The sequence below is a fragment of the Empidonax traillii genome, unplaced genomic scaffold (assembly GCF_003031625.1).
Source record: "Empidonax traillii isolate 1590-97213 ecotype Southwest subspecies unplaced genomic scaffold, ASM303162v1 scaffold1831:size74089, whole genome shotgun sequence".
Classification (NCBI taxonomy): Eukaryota; Metazoa; Chordata; class Aves; order Passeriformes; family Tyrannidae; genus Empidonax; species Empidonax traillii.
This window is the reverse complement of record NW_020957024.1, coordinates 29,517-37,394: the sequence shown is the minus strand read 5'-3', so window position 1 is coordinate 37,394 and position 7,878 is coordinate 29,517. Positions and strand designations below refer to the sequence as shown.

The window sequence follows — 7,878 nt, the reverse complement described above, 5'->3', positions numbered from 1 at the left end:
TGTTAAGATTTTAAGAAGATGTGTTATATAAATTTAATTATGGTAAGTTGATCCATGCTAGCCTTCAGTGATTGGAAGCAAGAATCAAAGAACTACTGGTCAACGCTAATCAGAATAGGCTAAATGGTCTGTTGCTATCAGGATGGATTTACCTATAGTCAAGACAGGTTTGCTTCTGTTATCTGTTGTTGTAGTTGTGCTACTGATGTTGCCATGTTTGGTGTTGTATTTTCAAAGGGCCCTGCAAAGGACGACCCAGGCAATTTTTGTGGCACAAATACAAAAAGATGGGGAGTTGTCAGAGGATGCAGCAAGGCTGTGGTGCCTAACAGCAAGGAAAAGAATGTAAATAAGAGGTGAACATCCAATCATACGTGAAGGCTAGTGGTAAATATAGCTAATAGAACTAAGAATAGGGTTAGTATGTAAGATTCTACAGAAGAGACTGTGTGCAGCTGTGTGAAGACAATGTAATATTCTGGATGAAGTGAATACAGCTGAATTTAGACCATCATCATCAGTGCACAGTTTAATTTACATGGCCATCCTCGTATTTAATACAACACCATGGTAAGTGATGTCACAATGAGAATGCATAATGGTTGCCATGGCTAGTGACATCACAATGACAATGTGCAGTGGTTGCCATTGTAATCGAGGTCACAATGAGGATACACAGTGGTTTCCATGGTAAGTGACGTCAGAATGGGAATGCACAATGGTGTGCATGGTAATCGAGGTCAGAATCAGAATGCACAAGGGTTGCCATGGTAACGGAGGTTACAATGAGAATGGACAAGGGTTGCCATGGAAACCGAGATAAAAATGAGAATTGACAATGATTGCCATGGTAATCGGTGCAACACATAGACTGCACGATTGTTGCCATGGTAAATGGCGTCAAAATAAGAATGCACAATAGTGACCATGGTAATTGAGGTCAAAATGAGAAATGAGAATGGTAGTCATGGTAGCCGAGTTTAAAACTAGAATTGAGAATGGTTGCCATGGTAACCAAAGTCACAATGAGGCTGCACAACGGTTGCCATGTAAGTTGATGTCACAATGAGAATGCACAATGGTTACCATTGTAAGTGACGACACAAGGAGAAAGCACAATGGTCGCCATGTTAAGTGACATAACAATGACAATATAAATAGTTGTCATGGTAACCGATGTTAAAATGGGAATCCACAATAGTTGGCACGGTAAACAGTGTAAACATGCGGATTCACAATGGTTGCCATGGTAAGCGATGTTACAATGAGAATTCAGAATGGTGTCCATGGTAAGTGACGTCACAATGGGAATGCCCAAGGGTTGTCAGGGTAAGTGACGCCAAAATGAGAGTACACAGTGGTTGCCATTGTAAGTGAGCTCACAAAGAGAATGCACAATGGATGTCATGGTAACCGACATCTGAATGGGAATGAACAAAGTTTGCCATAGTAAGTGAAGTCACAAGGAGATTGCACAAAGTTTGCAATGGTAACCCAGGTCAAAATGAGAATGCACAACGGTTGCCATAGTAAGTGACGCCACAATGAGAATGCACAATTTTTGCCATGGTAACTGAGGTCACAATGAGAATGCACAATGGTTTCCGAAAAAGTGGCGTCACGATGAGAATGCACAATGGTTTCCATGGTTAGTGACGTCACAATGAGAATGCAGAAGGGTTGCCATGGTGCCTGAGGTCACAACGAGAATGCACAATGGTTGCCATGATAGCCGAGGTCACAATGAAAATGCACAATGGTTTCCATGGTTAGCGACGACACAATGACAATGCACAATAGTTGTCATGGTGGTCAAGGTTACAATGAAAATGTACAGTGATTGCCATTGTAACCGAGGTCACAACCAGGTTGCACAATGGTTGTCACAACAACCGATGTCACAAGGAGAATGCACAATGCTTGTCAGGGTAACTGAGATCACAATGAAAATGCACAATGTTTGCCACGGTAACAGAAGTCACAATGAAAATGCACAATGTTTGCCATGGTAAGTGACATCAGGATGAGAACACACAATGGCTGCCATGGTAAGTGACCTCACGATGAGAATGCACAATGACTGCCATTGTAACTGAGGTTACAATGAGAATGCACAGTGTTTGCCATGGTAAGTGACGTCCCAATGAAAATGCACAATAGTTGCCATTTCAACCAATGTCACACTGAGAATGCACAATGGTTACAATGGTAACCGATGTAATAATGAGAATGCAGAATGGTTGCCATGGTTAGTGACATCACAATGAGAATGCACAATAGATGCCATGTCAACCGATGTCGCAATGAGAATGCACAATGGTTGCCATGGTTAGTGTCATCACAATGAGAATGCACAATGGTTGCCATGGTAACCGAGGTCAAAATGAGAATTGACAATGGTTGCCATGGCAATTGAGATCACAATGACAATGCACAATGATTGCCTCAGTACGTACTGCAACAGAGAGTTTGCACAATGGTTGCTATGGTAACCAAGGTTACAGTGAGAATTTAAATGCTTGCCATGGTAAGTGATGTCACCATGAGAATGCTCAAAGGTTACCATGGTTAGTGACATCACAATGAGAATGCATAATGATTGCCATGGTAACCGAGGTTACGAAGAGAATGTTCAGTGGTTGCCATGGTAAGTGCTGTAACAATGACAATGCACAATGGTTGCCTTGGTAAGTGAGGTCACAATGAAAATGCACAATGTTTGCCATGGTAAGTGAGGTCACAATGTGAATGCGCCATAGTTGCCATGTGAACTGATGTGTAAATGAGAATGCACAATGGTTTCCATAATAAGTGACGCAACGATGAGAATGCACAATGGTTGCCATGATAAGTGAGGTCACAATGAAAATGCACAACGGTGTCCATGGTAAGTGACGACACAGTAAGAATGAACAATGACTCCATGGTAAGTTTCATCAAATTCGGAATGCACAACGATTTCCATGTTAAGTGAAGGCAAAATGATGAATCAGAATGGTTGCTACGGTAATGGACATAACAAAAGGAATGCACAATGGTTACCATGGTAACAGATGTCAAAATGAGAACGATCAATGTTGACCATGGTAACTGAGGTCATAATGAGAATGCACAACGGTTGCCATGGTAACCGAGATCACAATTCGAATTAACAACGCTTGTTATTGTAAGTGACGTCGCAATGAGAATGCACAATGGTCGCAATGGTAAGAGATGTCACAATGAGAATAATTGTCATGGTAACCAACGTTACAATGTGAATCCACAATAGTTGACAAGGTAAACAGCGTAACTATGCGAATGCACAATGGTTGACATTGTAGGTGACGTCACAATGAGTATGTAAATGGTTGTCATGGTAACCATTGTTACAATGAGAATTCAGACTGGTTTCCATGGTAAGTGATGTCCCAGTGGGAATGCACAATGGTTGACATGGTAACCGAGGTCACAATGAGAATGCACAATGGTTACCATTGTAAGTGACGTAACAATGAGAATGCACCATTGTTGTCATGGTAACTGAGGTCAAAATGAGAATGTACAATGGACACCATGGTTAGTGACGTCACAATGAGAATATAAATAATTGTCATAGTAACCGATGTTACAATGCAAATCCACAATAGTTGGCTTGGTAAACAGCGTAGCAATGCGTGACTATCTCCTATCCAAGGTGTGTCTCGAGGGTCTATTGCGGGGATCAACCCCCCCCTTGCGATAAGAATGCACAATGGTTGCCATGGTAACCGAGGTCACAATGAAAATGCACAATGGTTGCCATGGTTAGTGACGTTAAAACGCAAATGCACAATGGTTACCATAGTAAGTGACATCACAATGAGAATGCACAATGATTGCCATGGTAAGTGATGTCACAATGAGAATGCACAATAGTTGCCATGGTGACCGAGGTCACAATGAAAATGTGCAATGATTGCCATGGTAATCGAGGTAAAAATGAGAATGCACTATGGTTGCCATAGTAAGTGACGTAACAATGAGAATGCACAATGGTTGCCATGGTAAGTGACATCACGATGATAATGCACAATGGTTGCCATTGTAACTGAAGTAACAATGAGAATGCAGAATGCTTGTCTCGGTAACTGACGTCACAATGAGAATGCACAACAGTCACGATGTCAGCCGATGCCACAATGAGAATGCACAACGGCTGCGATGGTAACCGATGTAACAATCAGAATGCACAATGGTTGCCATGGTAAGTGACATTACAATGAGAATGCACAATGTTTGCCATGGTAACCCAGGTCACAATGAGAATTCACAATGGTTGCCATGGTTAGTGTCATCACAATGAGAACGCAGAATATTTGCCATGTCAACCAACATCACAAAGAGAATGCTCAGTGGTTACCATGGTAAGTGATGTAACAATGAGAATGCAAAATGATTGTCTTAGTAAGTAAGGTAACAATGAGAATGCACAATGTTTACCATGGTAAGTGACGTCTCAATGAGAATGCACAATAGTTGCCATGTCAACTGATGTGTCAATGAGAATGCACAATGGTTTCCATGGTAAGTGAGGTCTCAATGAAAATGCACAATGGTTGCCATGGAAAGTGTTGACACATTCGGAATGCACAAGCATTTTCATGTTACGTGAAGGTAAAATGAGGAATCAGAATGGTTGCTATGGTAACCGACATTACAATAGGAATGCAGAATGGTTACCATGGTAACAGATGTCAAATTGAGAACGATCAATGGTGGCCATGGTAACTGAGGTCATAATAAGAATGCACAACGGTTGCCATGGTAACTGAGGTCACAATGAGAATGAACAATGGTTGTCATGGTAAGTGATGTCGCAATGAGAATGCACAATTGTCGCCGTGGTTAGTGACGTCGCAATGAGAATGCACAATGTTTACCATAGTAAGTGACATCACAATGAGAATGAACAATGGTTGCTATTGTACGTGACATCACAATGAATATATAAATGGTTGTCATGGTAACCGTTGTTACAATTCAGAATGGTTGCCATGGTAAGTGACGTCACAATGGGAATGCACAATGGTTGACATGGAAACTGCGGTCACAAAAAGAATGCACATTGGTTTCCATAAAACGTGACGTAACAAAATAGAATGCACAACTGATGCCATGGTAACTGAGGTCACGATGAGAATATAAATGATTATCATGGTAAACAGTGTTACAATCCTAATCCACAATAGTTGGCACGGTAAACAGCATAACAATGCGAATGCACAATGGTTGCCATGGAAAGTGACGTCACAATGAGAATGCACAATGGTGCCATAGTAACTGAGGTCACAATGGCAATGGACAATGGTTGCCATGATAACTGACATTACAGTGAGAATTCAGAATGGTTGCTATGGTAGGTGACATCACAATGGAAATGAACAATGGTTGCCAGGCTAAGTGATGTCAAAATGAGAGTGCACAATGGTTGCCATGGAAAGGGAGGGCACAATGAAAATGCACAATGGTTGCCATGGTAACGGAGGTCACAATGGGAATGCACAATGGTTACCATAGTAAGTGACGTCACGATGAGAATGCACAATGGTTACCATAGTAAGTGACATCACGATGAGAATGCACAATGGTGTCCATGGTAACTGACGTTACAATAGGAATGAAAAATGATTGTCATGGAAAGTGAGGTCACCTTTGGAAAGCACAATGGTTGCCAGGGTAAATGACATCACAATGAGAATGCACAAAGGTTGCCATGGTAACCGAGGTCACAATGAGAATGCACGATGGTCGCCATGGAAAGTGATGTCACAATGAGAATGCACAATGGTTGCCATGGTAGTCGAGGTCACAATGAGAATTGACAGTGTTGGCCATGCTAACTAAGGTCATAATGGGAATGCACATTGGTTGTCATGGTAACCGTGGTCACAGTGATAAGTAATGGCCAGTCTTCGCGAACGAAGAACCGGGGAAGTTCTTTACACCTTCCAGCCTGTGCATTGGATTTTTTAGGTGAGACACAGTGTGCGCGGAACTGAGTCCACCCTTTAATCCTGAGGTTCATCTGCCAGGGCCAAGCACGCTTGGACGGTTGCAGTGAGGTCCTCAGGACGTAGATGGATTGCCTTATGGGATAATGAGCTCCATCTGCCCGGGGAGGGGCCCTGACCGGGAATCGAACCCGGGTCTCTGCGGTGATAGTGCAGTGCCTTTCCTCTAGGCCACCAGGGGCTCCCTTGGTCACAGTGATAATGCACAATGGTTGCCATGATAACTGCCGTTAAAATGAGAATTCAGAATAGTTGCTATGGTAAGTGACATCACAATGAAAATGCACAATGGTTGTCATGGTAACCTAGGTCACATTGAGAATGCACAATAGTTGCAATGGTAAATGACGACAAAATAAGGATGAAGAATGTTTCCCAAGGTAAGTTACATCACACTGGGAATGCACGATATTTGCCAGGGTAAGTGACGTCACAATGAGGATGAGCAATGATTACCATGGCAAATGCCGTCACAAAGAGATTGCACAATGGCTGTCATGGTAACCGAAGTCACAAGGAGGCTGCACAATGGTTTCCATGGTAAATGACGTTAAATAAGAATGCACAATGGTGACCATTGTAATCGAGGTCAAAATGAAAATTGACAATGATTGCCATGGTAGTTGAGGGTAAAACTAGAATTGAGAATGGTTGTCATGGTAACCGAGGTCACAATGAGCTTGTACAATAGTTGCCATGTCAACCGATGTCACAATGAGAATGCACAATGCTTGCCATGGTAACCGAGATCACAATGAGAATGCTAAATGATTGCCATGGTAAGTGACGTCACAATAGGAATGTGCAATGATTTCCAGGGTATGTGACCCCACAATGAGAATGCACAAGGCTTTCCATGGTAACCAAGGTCACAATGACAATACACAATGGTTGTCAGGGTTAGTGACGTCACAATGAGCATGGACAATGGTTACCATGGTAACCGAGATCACAATGAGAATACACAATGGTGTCCATGGTAAGAGACTGATATCTTGGAGTTTTGATGTTTTGATTTTTTTAATTTTTGTAGATCTTAGAAGTAGTTTAGATTTTAGAGTAGCAACCCTTTACCCTTAAGACACCAGTTCAAACACATGTTACCCATTCCCATATCAATTTCCTAAATCCCATAGCATGTTTAGTCTCTTTTTCAAGGTAGTATGGTAGAAGAACATCTTAACCCTAGGGAACAAGATACAACTGTAGACCCAACAACTTTCAGGTCTAAAATTCTGAAAGGCCTCCGAGGACATTACGTGCTCTGAGGAAGATAAAGATGAAAAAGAGAGGGTCCCAAAACGCCCCCAGATCCAATTTCCAAGAGGCGTGGTGGGGGAAAAACCTGGGAGGTGGCTGGACTGGATTGGGTGAAAATCATTATAAAAACTGTGAACATCTCGATTTCGAGGGAGTGTGCTGGGGGTATTCCAGAGAGCCTGGGGGCTCATTAAAACCTTTGTAACCTTATCTTATCTCCTACCTAATTTGACTTGGAGTCTTTTTTTCCTCACAGCCATTTAGGTAACAATTTTGGTGACTCTGTAGGGGGAATGGAGACCTGTGACTCCTCTGGATTGGTATTCCATTTTGCAGGGATTTCTTTCCAGTCGGCATATCTTGAAGAATTCCTGCTCTGATCTTGGGGGGCCCAGCATCTCGGAACCGCACGTGGAGGAGGTAAGATAAAGAACAAAATTCCTAGAGAATTTTAATTAGCAGTTGCGGGAAGGAGTTTTTCCCAGGGCTAGGGAATACTGTGGGGTTGGGAAGGGAAAATTGGACTTGGGCCCAAAAGTCAGTGTTTTCCCAGTCTATTGGCAAAGGGATTTTTGCCGGAGTGGGC

At 42.4% G+C, this 7,878-nt stretch overlaps 1 non-coding gene across 1 annotated transcript; it reads right to left on the bottom strand.

The window, feature by feature from the left end:
- Window positions 1–6,142: 6,142 nt before the first annotated feature.
- TRNAD-AUC lies at window positions 6,143–6,213 on the bottom strand. The gene has a single exon. It is a non-coding gene; the product is annotated as a tRNA-Asp (tRNA).
- Window positions 6,214–7,878: the final 1,665 nt, after the last annotated feature.